This window comes from Nomascus leucogenys, chromosome 21 (genome assembly GCF_006542625.1).
Source record: "Nomascus leucogenys isolate Asia chromosome 21, Asia_NLE_v1, whole genome shotgun sequence".
In the NCBI taxonomy this organism is placed as follows: Eukaryota; Metazoa; Chordata; class Mammalia; order Primates; family Hylobatidae; genus Nomascus; species Nomascus leucogenys.
Window position 1 is genome coordinate 43,820,652 of NC_044401.1, and position 15,279 is coordinate 43,835,930.

Sequence of the window (15,279 nt, forward strand, 5' to 3'; positions counted from 1 at the left end):
CTCCATGAGTTCAGTTGTTTTAAACTTTAGCTCCCACAAATGAGTGAGAATATGTAAACTTTTCCTTTCTGTGCCTAGTTTATTTCAGTTAATAAAACGTCCTCCAGTTCATCCATGCTATTGCAAATGACAGGGTCTCATTCTTTTTTTATGGCTGAATAATACTCTGTTGTGTATGTGTGCCACATTTTGTTTATCCATTTGTCTGATGATGGGCACTTAGGTTGCTTCCAAGTCTTACCGGTTGTGAATATACTGCAGTAAGCATGAGAATGCAGATGTCTCTTCGATATGCTGATTTCCTTTCTTTTGGGTATATACGTAGCAGTGGGATTGCTGGATTATATGATAGTTCTCTTTTTAGTTTTTGAGGAACCTCAAAACTACTACTGTTCTCCATAGTGGTTGTACTAATTTACATCCCCACCAACAGTGTTCCCTTTCTTCCACATCATCACCAGCATTCATTATTGCCTGTCTTTTGGATAAAACCCATTTTAACTGAGGTGAGATGATTTGTCGTTGTAGTCTTGTTTTGCATTTCTCTGATGATCGGTGATGTTGAGCGCCTTTTCAAATACCTGTTTACCATTTGTATGTCTCTTTTGAGAAATGTCTATTCAGATCTTTTGCCCATTTTTTAATTGGCTTATTAGATTTTTTCATATAGAGTTGTTTGAGCTCATTATATATTCTAGTTATTAATCCCTTGTCAGATGAATATAGGGATTCACATTCCCTTGTCAGTTTGCAAATATTTTCTATCATTCTGTTTGTTGTTTCCTTTGCTGTGCAGAAGCTTTTAAACTCAATATAATGCAATTTGTCCACTTTTGCCTTGGTTGCCTGTGCTTGTGGGGTATTACTCAAGAGATCTTTACCCAGGCCAATGTCCTGGAGAGTTTCCCCAGTGTTATCTTTTAGTAGCTTCATGGTTTGAGGTCTTAGATTTAAGTCTAATCCATTTTGATTTGATCTTCATATATGGCTAGGAAAACATTTAAGGTTTCTTTGTAAACATTTTTCTAGAAATGGAAAATAGGTTCTTTGTACTGCATATTTATAGGCATGTAAAGTGCTTTGCATTTTGTTAAAATGGCTACATTCAAGGCCAGGGTTCTTGACTGTCACAGAAGGTGTAAATACTTTAGTGATCATCTGCTCAAACCTCCCATCCCAAAGAAGGAATACTATCTTCAACAATTGTGAAAGGATATAAACTTTTGCTTAAAATGAACACCTCATTATTTTATAAGGTAGCATATGCCGTTGTCAGACTATTTGTTTACAAAAATTATTCCAACCTAAGGCTTTAGGAAAAAAAAATCTTCCTTATATAATTGAGCTAAAGTCGACTTCCCTGTGTCTACCAGTTTGTTTTGTGATCTGTTTCTCCCTTCCTTCAGCAGAACCAGAATAACAGTTAAGTCAGCAACTGTGTGTCCTTTCCATCCTCTTAGACTAGTCTACTTCATATAAATATCTCCAGTTCACCAATGAGAACACATGGGCACAGGGAGGGGAACATCACACACGGGGGCCTGTCGAGGGTTGGGGGGTAAGGGGAGGGATAGCATTAGGAGAAATACCTAATATGGATGATGGGTTGATGGATGCGGCAAACCACCATGGCACATGTATACCTATGCAACAAACCTGCTCGTTCTGCACATGTATCCCAGAACTTAAAGTATAATAAAGAAAGAAAAATGTAAGACAATATCAACTATAGAATACAAGGCAAACACATTTATCATTGTATATTGACAAAAGGGCGAAATTTTCAATTAAACTGTAACAAACATGCACCTTTTTGAATCACGAGGTCAGGAGTTCAAGACCAGCCTGGCCAAGATGGTGAAACCCTGTCTCTACTAAAAATACAAAAATTAGCTGGGCGTGGTGCAGGTGCCTGTAATCCGAGTTACTCGGGAGACTGAGACAGAGAATTACTTGAATCCAGGAGGCGGAGGTTGCAGTGAGCTGAGATCGCACCACTGCACTCCAGCCTGGGCGACAGAGTGAGACTCCTTCAAAAACAAACAAACAAATAAAAAACTCCAGTTCACTTAGCCTTTTCATTTATGGCATTCAAGTTCTCCCCATCCTAGAAGCTTCCTCTAGACATGCTTTAGTTTGTTAATACTCTCTAAATTTGGACTGAATACAACACTTCACATACAAATGTGGGAGAAGAGGGTAACAAATTTCATTAAAATAATCCAGTCAGTCAGTAAACAAGCAGATAACAATAACAAGCCCAGTTGATCAAGGGTGGTAGGGGGAGGGTGGGCTAGTACCCAGATTGTTACAATATGTTATCTAAAATGTCCAATTTCCAGTAAATTATAAGACATGCAAAGAAACAGGAAAATATGGCCAGGTGTGGAGGCTCACACCTATAATCCCAGCATTTGGAAGGCCGAGGTGGGTGGATCACCTGGGGTTGGGAGTTCAAGACCAGCCTGACCAACATGGAGAAACCCCATCTCTACTAAAAAAAAAAAATTAGCTGGGCATAGTGGCACATGCCTGTAATCCCAGCTGCACAAGAGGCTGAGGCAGGGGAATTACTTGAACCCAGGAGGCAGAGGTTGCAGTGAGCTGAGATTGCACCATTGCACTCTAGCCTGGGCAATGAGAGCGAAACTCCATCTCAAAAAAAAAAAAAAGAAACAGGAAAATATGACCCATGCACTGTGGGCAGGGGAGGGGGGGCGGAATGTAGGTAACAGAAACTGCCTCTGAGAGCAATCAGGTGTCAGATTTAACAGACAAAGCCTTCAAAGTAGCCATTATAATCGTATTCAAAAACTAAAGGAAACTATTAAAGGAGTAAAGGGGGAGGTATGATAATGTTGCATCAAATAGACAATACCAATAAAGAGAAATTTTTTTAAAAAACAGTGGAAATTCTGGAATTAAGTAAAATTACTAAAATGAAAAATTCATTAGAAGGGCATAACGATAAATTTGAACTGGCAAAAGAGCAATTTGAAGATAGATTGATAGAGATTATTTAATCCAAAAAACAGAAAAAAGAATGAAGAAAAATGAACAGAACCTCAGGAAAATAGGGGGCATGCTAACATAGGTGTGACAGGATACCAAAGAAGAAGGGGGTGAAAAAGCAGAAAAAATATTTGAGGAAATAATGGCTGAAAAGTTCCCAGATTTACTGAAGAACATTAATCTGCTCTTCCAGGAAGCTCAGTGAACTCCAGATGAGATACAAACAAGAGATCCAAAAATAGATGAATCATAGTAAAATGCTGAAAACTAAAGACAAGGAGAAAATCTTGAAATCAGCAAGAGAAAAAGAACGTGTCACTTACATGAGTTTACCTGTATAACAGACCTGCACATCTATCCCTGAACCTAAAATAAAAGTTAAAAGGAAACCAAAACTCATCACTTACAGTGAACCTCAATAAGATTAACAGCTGACTTCTTAGCAGAACCAATAGAGACTAGTAGGCAATGGAATGACATACAACGTGCTGAAAGAAAAAAAATAGAAACTACCAGTAACCAAGAATCTTATATCCAGCAAAGTTATCTTTTAAAAAAATGAAGGCAAAGTAAAGACATTTACAGATAAATGAAAGATAAGAGAATTTGTTACTAGCAGAATCACCTTATAAGAAATAATAAAGGAAATTCTTGGCTGCACATGGTGGCTTACGCCTGTAATCCCAGCACTTTGGGAGGCCGAGGCTGGCAGATCACAAGGTCAGGAGTTCGAGACCAGCCTGGCCAACATGGTGAAACCCCGTCTCTACTAAAAATACAAAAATTAGCTGGGCATGGTGCCACATGCCTGTAATCCCAGCTACTCGAGAGGCTGAGGCAGGAGAATTGCTTGAACCTGGGAGGTGGAAATTGCCATGAGCCGAGATCATGCCACTGTGCTCCAGCCTGGGCAACAGAGCAAGACTTCATCTCAATAATAATAATAATAATAACAATAATAAAGGAAATTCTTTAGGATGAAAACAAGTGACCCTAGAAAATAATTTGAATCCATATGAAAAAAAGCAAAGAACAAGGGTAAAGGTAATTAAGTAATTAAAAACAGTAAAGTCCAGGTGTGGTGGCTCATGCCTGTAATCCTAATACTTTGGGAGGCCAAAGTGGGAAGATACCATGAGCCCAGGAATTTGAGGTTGCAGCGAGGTAGGCTGCCCTCCAGCTTGGGCAGTAGAGTAAGACTCTGACTCGTAAAAATACATTAATGCATTTTTCTTCTACTCTCTACTCTTAACTGATTTAAAAAGTGATCATATAAAACAGTGCATATATAATGTCATTTGGGCCTATAACATATAGAAATGTAATATGTTTTCCCATACAGCAAAAAGGACATGGGTGGTAGTAAAGTTGTACTGAGCTAAGGAAATTACTCCAGATAATAATTCAAATCAACAGGAACTAATGAAGAAAGCCAGAAAGATAAGATAAATATTAACAAGAGCTATGAACATATAATTACTATCCTTTCTTAGCATTTTTAGAAGACATAAAATTATATAAGGTCATAATTTATAACAATGCATTATGGAGTTTGTGATGTTTATTGATACGTATAACAGCAATACCACAAAAAGGAGATAAAGGGAATAGAGCTATATAGGAGTAATATTTCTGTGGCTCATTAGAATTTAGTATAAATTCTTGCAGTTAAGATGTACATGGTAAGCTTAGAGCAACCACAAAGCAGATAAAAAGTAGTGAAAAATTATTAAAGTAAAATACTGTACTACCAAATATTCACTTAATGCAAAAAAAAAAAAAAGTGAAGGAGGGATAGGGCCAAAAAAGGCATGAGATAGATAAGAAAAAAGGAAAAAAATGGCAGATGTAAATCTATATTAATAATAATATCATATATGAATAGATTTAAAAAGTGTTAATATATTAAATAATCCAATCAAAAGATGGAGATTGTAAGATTGGAGTAAAAATAAAGCAAGATGCAACTATATACTGTCTTCAGGAGACATACCTTAGATTCAGATATACAAATAGATTGAAAGTCTGGCTGGGCGCAGTGGCTCACGCCTGTAATCCCAGCACTTTGGGAGGCCGAGGTGGGTGGATCACGAGGTCAGGAGATCAAGACCATCCTGGCTAACACGGTGAAACCCCGTCTCTACTAAAAATACAAAAAATTAGCCAGGCATGGTGGCGCACACCTGTAGTCTCAGCTACTCAGGAGGCTGAGGCAGGAGAATGGCTTGAACCCGGGAGACAGAGGTTGCAGTGAGCTGAGATCACGCCACTGCACTCCAGCCTGATTGGTCAGAGAGAAACTCTGTCTCAAGAAAGTCAAAGGATAAAAAAAGATACATGAAGAGCAAAAGAGAGCTGGAGTACCAATACTAATATCAGACAAGATGGACTTTACGACAAACATTGGTATGAGAGGTAAAGCATGACATTTTATAATGATGAAAGGGTGAATCAATTAAGATAGAGCTATAAACATACATGCATTTAACAACAGAGCCCCAAAGTACATTAAGTAAAACCTGCCAGAAGTGAATACAGAAATAGACAATTGAACAATAATAGTTGGAGACTTAAATACACAACTTTCAATAATGGATAGAACAATTAGGCAGAAGATAGAAAATACAAGACTTGAACACCTGCACCACCTATATGCCAGTGAGACATAACAGACATCTATTAGGATACTCCATTTAACAACAGAATTTATGTTCTTCTCAAGTGCATGTGAACTATTCTCCAGGATAGACCTTATGCTAAGCTAAACAAAACAAAAAAACAAAACCTTCATAAATTTAAAAGCATAGAAATAGTACAAAGTATGTTCTCCAGCCACATTAGAGTGAAATTAGAAGTGAAAACAGAAAGAAATTTGGGAAACTCACAAATATGTGGAAGTTAGACAGTACATTCCTAAATAGTGAATGGGTCAGAGAATAAATCAAAAGGGAAGTACGTACTTTGAGATGAATGAAAATGAAGACTCGGCATACCAAAACTTACAGGATGTAGTAGCAAAAGCTAAATTTAGAGGAAAATTTATAGCTGTAAATGCCTATGTTTAAAAAAACAAAAACCAGATTTGAAGACAACTTTCCACTTAAAGATAATGGAAAAAGAAAAGCAAATTAAACCTAAAGCAAACAGAAAGAAGGAAATAACGATTAGAACAGAAACAAATGAAATAGGGGATAGGAGAACAGTAGAGAAAAATCAACAAAACCAAAAGTTGGTTCTTTGAAAAAACTGACAAACCCTTAGCTAGATTGACCCAGAAAATAATTACTCAAATTAGAAATGAAGGGGCCAGGCATGGTGGCTCATGCCTGCAACCCCAACACTTTGGAAGGCCGAGGTGGATGCATCAGTTGAGGCCAGGAGTTCAAGACTAGCCTGGCCAACATAGCAAAACCCCATTTCTACTAAAAACACAAAAAATTAGCTGGGCATGGTGGCACATGCCTGTAATCCCAGCTGCTCAGGAGGCTGAGGCACGATAATTGCTTAAAACCTGGGAGGTGGAGGTTGCAGTGAGCTGAGATCACACCACTGCACTCCACCCTGGGCGACAGAGCGAGGCTCTCTCTAAAAGAAAATAGAAATGAAAAGGAGGGCATTTCTACTGACCTTCTAGAAATAAAAAGGATTATAAAGAAATACTATAAACAACTGTATCCCATTAAATTCAATAACTTTGATGAAATGGATAAATTCCTAGAAAAACACAAACTACTGGTAATGATGCAAGAAGATAATCTGAATAGATCTATAAAAGCAAAAAGATTCAATTAGTAATAAAAACTACCCACAAAGAAAACTCCAGGCCCAGATACATTTACTGGTGATTTTTACCAAACAGTTAATGAAGAGTTAATAATCAGTTATTTACAAACAGTTCCAAAAAAACAGTAAAGGGCCAGATGCTATGGCTCACACCTGTAATCCCACCACTTTGGAAGGCCGAGGCAGGTAGATGGCTTGAGCTCAGGAGTTCAAGACCAGCCTGGGCAATGTGGTGCAACACTGTCTCTACAAAAAAATACTTCCATATTCTGTGAGGCCAGTATCATCCTAATACCAAAACCAGGCAAAGTCATCACAAAGAAAGTAAAATGCAGACCAATATATCTTATGAATATGAACACAAAAGTCCTCAACAAAATACAAGCAAACCCAATCTAGCAATGTATTTAAAAAATTAGGCCAGGCACTGTGGTTCATGCCTATAATCCCAGCACTTTGGGAGACTGAGGCAGGAGGATCACTTGTGCCCAGGAGTTTGAGACCAGCCTGGACAACACAGGCAGACCCCATCTCTACAAAAAATTTTTAAAAATTAGCGTGGTAGTATGCATGTGTAGTCCCAGCAACTCAGGAGGCTGAGGTGGGAGAATCACTTGAGCCCAGGAGTTTGAGGCTACAGTGAGTAATGATAACACCAGTGCACTCCAGCCTCGGTGACAGAGCAAGACCATGTCTCTAAAAGAAAAAATTATAGTTATGTGCTACATAACAACATTTTGTCAACGAAAGACTGAATATATGGTGGTGATTTCAAAAGATTATAATAGCATATTTTTACTGCACCTTTTCTATGTTTAGATACACAAATACCATTGTGTTACAGTAGTCTACAGTAGCCAGTATGATAACATGCTGCACAGGTTTGTAACCCAGGAGCATAGGCTATACCATATAGCCTAGGTATGTATTAGGGTATACTATCTAGGTTTGTGTAAGTACACTCTATGATGTTTACACAGCAATATTACCTAATGACATATTGTTCAGAATGTATCCCCATTGTTAAAGGACGCATGACTGTACACGCTGACCAAGTGGGATTTATCCCAGGTGTGCAAGTTTGCTTTAACATCCAAAAATCAATGTAATATATTGATAGAATAAGAAATGAAAAACACATGATTATCTCAATACATGCAGAAAAAGCATTTGACAAAATTCAACAACCTTTCATGGCAAAAAACAAAAACAAAAAACAAAGAAAAACACTTAACAAACTAGGAATAGAAGGGAAGTTCCTCAACTTGATAAAAGTCGCTTATGGAAAACCCACAGCTAACATTATATCTAATGGTGAAAGACAGGATGCTTTTTCCTAAGATCCAGGGACAAGACAAAGATGTTGGCTTACACTACTTCTACTCAACATTATACTGGAAGTTCAAGCCACAGCAGGCCATTGGACAAGGACAATAAATAAAAAGGCATGTAGATTGCAAAGGAAGAAATAAAATAACTCTATTGACATATGACATAATCTTTTATATAGAACATTCTAAGGAATCCACTGAAAAACTATGAGAACCGATAAATGAGTTCAGTGAGGTTGCGGAATACAAGATTAATATAAAAAACAATTGTATTCTATACACTAGCAATGAACAATCTGAAAATGAAATTAAGAAAACCCTATGTACTGAAAACTTTAAAACATAATTGAAAGAAGTTTAAAAAGACCTAAATTAATGACAAATAGTCTCATGCTTATGGATTGAAAGACAGTATTGTTTACATGGTTGTACTTCCCAAATTAATAGAGAGATTCAGCACATTCTCTATAAAAATCCTGGCTTCTTTTGTAGAAATTGACAAGATGATCCTAAAATCCATATGGAAATGCAAGGGATGGAGCATAGCCAAAATAATCTTGGAAAATCTTGGAAAAGTACAATGTTGGAGGACTCACACTTCCAAACTTACTACCAACCTACAATTATCATGACTGTGTGGTTCTAGTTTAAGGATAGATACATAGATCAATGGAGTAGAATTGAGAATACAGAAGTAAACTCATTATGGTTAACTAATTTTCAAGAGTGATGCCAAGACAATGGTGAAAGAATAGTCTTTTTGACAAATGGTGCTAGGACAACTAGATATCCACATGCAAAAGAATGAAGTTGGACCCCTACCTCAAAAAAATATATAAATTAATTAAAGTGTATCAAAAACTTAAAATTAACAACAAAACTAGAAAACTCTTAGGAGAACACATACATGTAAATCTTTGTATAATCTTATATTAGGTTTTTAAGACTTAACACCAAAATCACAATGAAAAAAGAAAAAATAGGCCAGGCACAGTGTCTCACACCTGTAATCCCAGCACTTTGGGAAGCCAAGGCAGGCAGATCGTTTGGGCCCATGAGTTCGAGACCAACCTGGGCAACATGGTGAAACCTCATCTCTACAAAAAATATAAAAATTACAGGCGTGGTGGTGCACACCTGTAGTCCCAGCTACTTGGGAGGCTGAGGTGGGAGGACGGCTTGAGCCTAGGAGGCGGAGGTTGCAGTGAGCTGAGATCGTGCCACTGCACTCCAGTCTGGGCAACAGCCAGACCTTGTCTCAAAAAAAAAAAATAAGAAGAAGAATAGATAAAGTGGACATCAGCAAAACTAAAAACTTTGTTGGAGACAAGTTCTTACAGTGTTGCCTAGGCTGGTCTCGTGCTCGTGGGCTCAAACAATCCTCCCACCTCAGCCTCTAGAGTAGTCTGGATTACAGGCATGTACTACTTCACCCAATTCAAAATTAAAAACTTTGTTTTTCAAACGACACTACTAAGAAAATGAAAAGGTAGCCGACAGAATGGGAGAAAACATTTGTAAATCGTATGTCTGATGAGGAACTAGTATCTAGAATATGTAAGTAACTCTTAACAACTAAACGATAAAAAGACATAATCCAGTTTAAAAATGGAGAAAGGATTTGACTAGGCATTTTTGCAAAGAAGTTGTACAACTGGACAATTAACACATGAAAAGATGTTCAACGTCATAGTCATTAGGGAAATACAAAGCAAAATTACAAGGAGATGCCACTTCATACCTATTAGGATGGTTAAAATTAAAAAGATAGACAATAACAAGTGTGGATGAGGATACAGAGAAATTGGAACCCCCATACTTTGCCGGTGGGGTTGTAAAATTATGCAGTCACTTTGGAAAACAGTTTGGAAGTTCCTCAAAAAGTTAAAAAGAGTTACCATATGGCCCAGGAATTCTACTCTTAGGTATACCCCAGAGAAATGCAAACATGTTCACACAAAAATGTGTGTATGAATGTAGCATTATGCAAAATAATTCATGAATAGCAGCGTTATTCAAAGCCAAAAAGTGTAGACACCCAACTGTCCATCGACTGATGAATGGATAAATAAAATGTAGTATATCCACATAGTGTATTATTATTCAGCCATAAAAAGGAATAAAGTACTGATATATATAACAACATCTATGAACCTTAAAAACATTATGCTAAATGAAAGAAGTCAATCACAAAAAGGTCACATATTAATCATTCTTTTTATATGGAATGTCCAGAATAGGCAAATCCAGAGAGACAGGAAGTAGCTTAACCATTGACAGGAGCTAGAGGAATGGAGGGAAATAGGCAGTGACTACTAATAGGTATAAGGTTTCTTTTGGGGGTGATGAAAATATGGAATTAGGTATTTATGACTGTTGTACAACTCTGTGAGTATATGAAACACTCCTGAATTGTGTGTTATAAAAGTATTAATTTTATTGAATGTGGATTATATTTCAGTTTTTAAAATCACTAATAAATTCAATTATTACTTTGAAGACTTCCAGCTCTAGTAGTGATGGAATAGGTAATTCAGACCACCAGTCCCACTGAGTACATGTAGAAAAGCTGAATGAAATGTATATATTCTATAGAATATATATGTCTGATCTAATATAGAATGTAATCAAAAATAATCTTCCTGATATCTCTGGAGATCCAACAAGATTACTAAGAATTAGTGGGATGCAGAGGAGGATGGAGGCCCAGGGAGATGAGCCCAGTGTTCAGAGCTACTTTTTCCTTTGGTGCTTTTACCCATTTTGGAGAGAGCAGTTGACAGGATTAGAGAACAGGGTCTGCCAAGATGGTGAACCTTATGAGCATCTCTCCAGCTTTGGTTTACTACCTCAGATTTTTGCACCCTAGGAATATGGGTGAACTTAGTTTTTTTTATTATTATTATTATTTAGTGCAGTTAATTTATTTATTTTTTATTATTATTATACTTTAGGTTTTAGGGTACATGTGCACAATGTGCAGGTTTGTTACATATGTATCCATGTGCCATGTTGGTGTGCTGCACCCATTAACTCATCATTTAGCATTAGGTATATCTCCTGATGCTGTCCCTCCCCCCTCCCCCCTCCCCCCACCCCACAACAGTCACCTGAGTTTGATGTTCTTCTTCCTGTGTCCATGTGTTCTCATTGTTCAATTCCCACCTATGAGTGAGAACATGTGGTGTTTGGTTTTTTGTCCTCGCAATAGTTTACTGAGAATGATGGTTTCCAGTTTCATCCATGTCCCTACAAAGGACATGAACTCATCATTTTTTATGACTGCATAATATTCCATGGTGTATATGTGCCACATTTTCTTAATCATTGGGTTGGTTCCAAGTCTTTGCTATTGTGAATAGTGCCACAATAAACATACATGTGCATGTGTCTTTATAGCAGCATGATTTATAGTCCTTTGGGTATATACCCAGTAATGGGATGGCTGGGTCAAATGGTATTTCTAGTTCTAGATCCCTGAGGAATCGCCACATTGACTTCCACAATGGTTGAACCAGTTTACAGTCCCACCAACAGTGTAAAAGTGTTCCTATTTCTCCACATCCTCTCCAGCACCTATTGTTTCCTGACTTTTTAATGATGGCCATTCTAACTGGTGTGAGATGGTATCTCACTGTGGTTTTGATTTGCATTTCTCTGATGGCCAGTGATGATGAGCATATTTTCATGTGTTTTTTGGCTGCATAAATGTCTTCTTCTGAGAAGTGTCTGTTCATGTCCTTTGCCCACTTTTTGATGGGGTTGTTTGTTTTTTTCTTGTAAATTTGTTTGAGTTCATTGTAGATTCTGGATATTAGCCCTTTGTCAGATGAGTAGGTTGCGAAAATTTTCTCCCATTTTGTAGGTTGCCTGTTCACTCTGATGGTAGTTTCTTTTGCTGTGTAGAAGCTCTTTAGTTTAATTAGATCCCATTTGTCAATTTTGGCTTTTGTTGCCATTGCTTTTGGTGTTTTAGACATGAAGTCCTTGCCCATGCCTATGTCCTGAATGGTATTGCCTAGGTTTTCTTCTAGGGTTTTTATGGTTTTAGGTCTAACATTTAAGTCTTTAATCCATCTTGAATTAATTTTTGTATAAGGTGTAAGGAAGGGATCCAGTTTCAGCTTTCTACATATGGCTAGCCAGTTTTCCCAGCACCATTTATTAAATAGGGAATCCTTTTCCCATTGCTTGTTTTTGTCAGGTTTGTCAAAGATCAGATAGTTGTAGATATGTGGCATTATTTCTAAGGGCTCTGTTCTGTTCCATTAATCTATGTCCCTGTTGTGGTACCAGTACCATGCTGTTTTGGTTACTGTAGTCTTGTAGTATAGTTTGAAGTCAGGTAGCGTGATGCCTCCAGCTTTGTTCTTTTGGCTTAGGATTGACTTGGCGATGCGGGCTCTTTTTTGGTTCCATATGAACTTTAAAGTAGTTTTTTCCAATTCTGTGAAGAAAGTCATTGGTAGCTTGATGGGGATGGCATTGAATCTATAAATTACCTTGGGCAGTATGGCCATTTTCACGATATTGATTCTTCCAACCCATGAGCATGGAATGTTCTTCCATTTGTTTGTATCCTCTTTTATTTCACTGAGCAGTGGTTTGTAGTTTTCCTTGAAGAGGTCCTTCACATCCCTTGTAAGTTGGATTCCTAGGTATTTTATTCTGTTTGAAGCAATTGTGAATGGGAGTTCACTCATGATTTGGCTCTCTGTTTGTCTATGATTGGTGTACAAGAATGCTTGTGATTTTTGTACATTGATTTTGTATCCTGAGACTTTGCTGAAGTTGCTAATCAGCTTAAGGAGATTTTGGGCTGAGACAATGGGGTTTTCTAGATATACAATCATGTCATCTGCAAACAGGGACAATTTGACTTCCTCTTTTCCTAATTGAATACCCTTTATTTCCTTCTCCTGCCTGATTGCCCTGGCCAGAACTTCCAGCACTATGTTGAATGCGAGTGGTGAGAGAGGGCATCTCTGTCTTGTGCCAGTTTTCAAAGGGAATGCTTCCAGTTTTTGCCCATTCAGTATGATATTGGCTGTGGGTTTGTCATAGGGGTGAACTTAGTTTTGAATCATATTGTTCTCTAAAATTGGAGTGAGGTGATTCCACTGTGCTAATGCTCCAAAGTTCCTGGTAGAAGCAATCAAATATCTTTCTTGGAAGAAGATTGTGTCATAAGCTTCAAATTATGTCTACAACAAGATTTTGAAAATAAAATGTTTGGCAAACAGTCATAGATAATTAAGCACCTTAAGAGACTACACTACATGAACACAGACCATAAGAAACACACACACACACACACACACACACACACACACACGCACACATGACGCACGATCTGATAGAAACAATGAAAGCCAGAAGACAACTTAACGATAACTTTGAAAGGATGAAAGAAAATAACTGCAAACGTAGAATTCTGTGCTTTACAAAATGAATGAAGTGAACAAAAAGAATGAAGTGGCAAGAATAGATATCCTTGTATTTTTCCTGATCCTGGTATTAGCAGCGAAAACTTTCAGTCTCTAGGTTTTGCAGGTCGTATGGCCTCTGCTAGTATAACACATGAAAGTAGCCATAGATGTTATATAAAAGACTGAGTGAGGCTGTGTTGCAATAAAACTTTATTTACAAAAATAGATGGTGGGCTAAATTTAGTCTGTGGGTCATAGTTTGCCAGCCTTTGCTGTCTGCTAATCTTTGGCACAAAGTTGACATAACCTTGTGAAAATATGGTAAATATACTGATATTTTTATCAGGTAAAAGTAAAATGCTTCTGATTTTATCTATTTATTAGGACAGAGAAAAATGTGTTACCAAATTAGTACCTACAGGTCAGAGAATGAATTGCTTTGTTCTGTAAGAAGACTGCATTTGGAAAAGCACATGCAGTTGAAACTACAATCTGTCATCCTCCAAGACACATCCATTTTGGAGACTTATACTGGACAGTTAAATGGGAATATAATAGTAATTGCTACCTGTATATCTTTTAAGGCTTGGATGGCAGCCTTAAAATCACCTTGGATGGTGATCTCTGTAATTACCTTGATGATATTTGGGTTGGGGGAGCTCAGAAACTTCCATTGGCCCTTCCTTCTCTAATAGTTCTAATTCCATGGGTCTGGCAGTCAATATTGCCAAAGATATCTGTTCATTAATATACACTCAGGATTCAGGAATATAACCTAAATTAGGGGTGGGCGTCCAATTTGACTTGCCAGAAGGTAGACTCTGTTAGAAACTCCATGTATCACCTGACTTCCATAAGTCCCTACCCTGACCTGTAGCCAGTAGTGGCATCCTGGATCACCAAACGTTAGACACTTGGAAAATGGGGAGAGTCTGGTATTTGTTATTGTTTTAAGGAAGACGGGCCAGATGCAGTGGTTCACACCTGTAATCCCAGCACTTGAGGAGGCCAAGGCGGGAGGATGGCTTGAGCCTAGGAGTTTGAGACCAGCCTGGACAACAAAGCGAGACCCTGTCTCTACAAAAAAAAAAATTAAAAGGTTAGCTAGGCATGGTGGCACGTGACTGTAGTCCCAGCTACTAGAACGGCTGAGGCAGGAGGATTGCATGAGCCTGGGAGGTTGAGGCTGCAGTGAGCCTTGATTATGCCACTGTACTCCAGCCTGGGTGACAGAGTGAGACCCTGTCTCAAAAAAAAAAGTTTTAAAAGTAACTCACAACTAGAACTTACTTTATTTTTATTTTTATTTTTGAGATGGAGTCTTGCTCTGTCACCCAGCAGGCTTGAGTGCAGTGGCGCAATCTCAGCCCACTGCAACCTCCACCTCCTGGGTTAAAGCAATTCTTCTTCCTCAGCCTCCTGAGTAGTTGGGATTACAGGTGCATGCCACCACGCGTGGCTAATTTTTGTATTTTTAGTAGAGACAGAGTTTCACCATGTTGGCCAGGCTGGCTTCGAACTCCTGACCTCGTGATCTGCCCAGTTTGGCCTCCCAAAGTGCTGGGATTACAGGCGTGCGCCACCGTGCCCAGCCTAGAACTTATTTTAATATAACTTTAAATTTACTTTTAATTCAGACCAAGCCTAAATAATATTTTCTATAGTGCCCAAGTTAAAATATATTTTTATGTTTTGGAACTTCTAAATAAAACTATTCAGTTTAT

At 37.9% G+C, this 15,279-nt stretch overlaps 1 protein-coding gene across 1 annotated transcript in view; it reads left to right on the forward strand.

Moving 5' to 3' along the window:
- Positions 1–15,279, forward strand: part of SEC22A (SEC22 homolog A, vesicle trafficking protein) — a 70,798-nt gene that overhangs the window by 23,930 nt on the left and 31,589 nt on the right. The window lies entirely within an intron of this gene.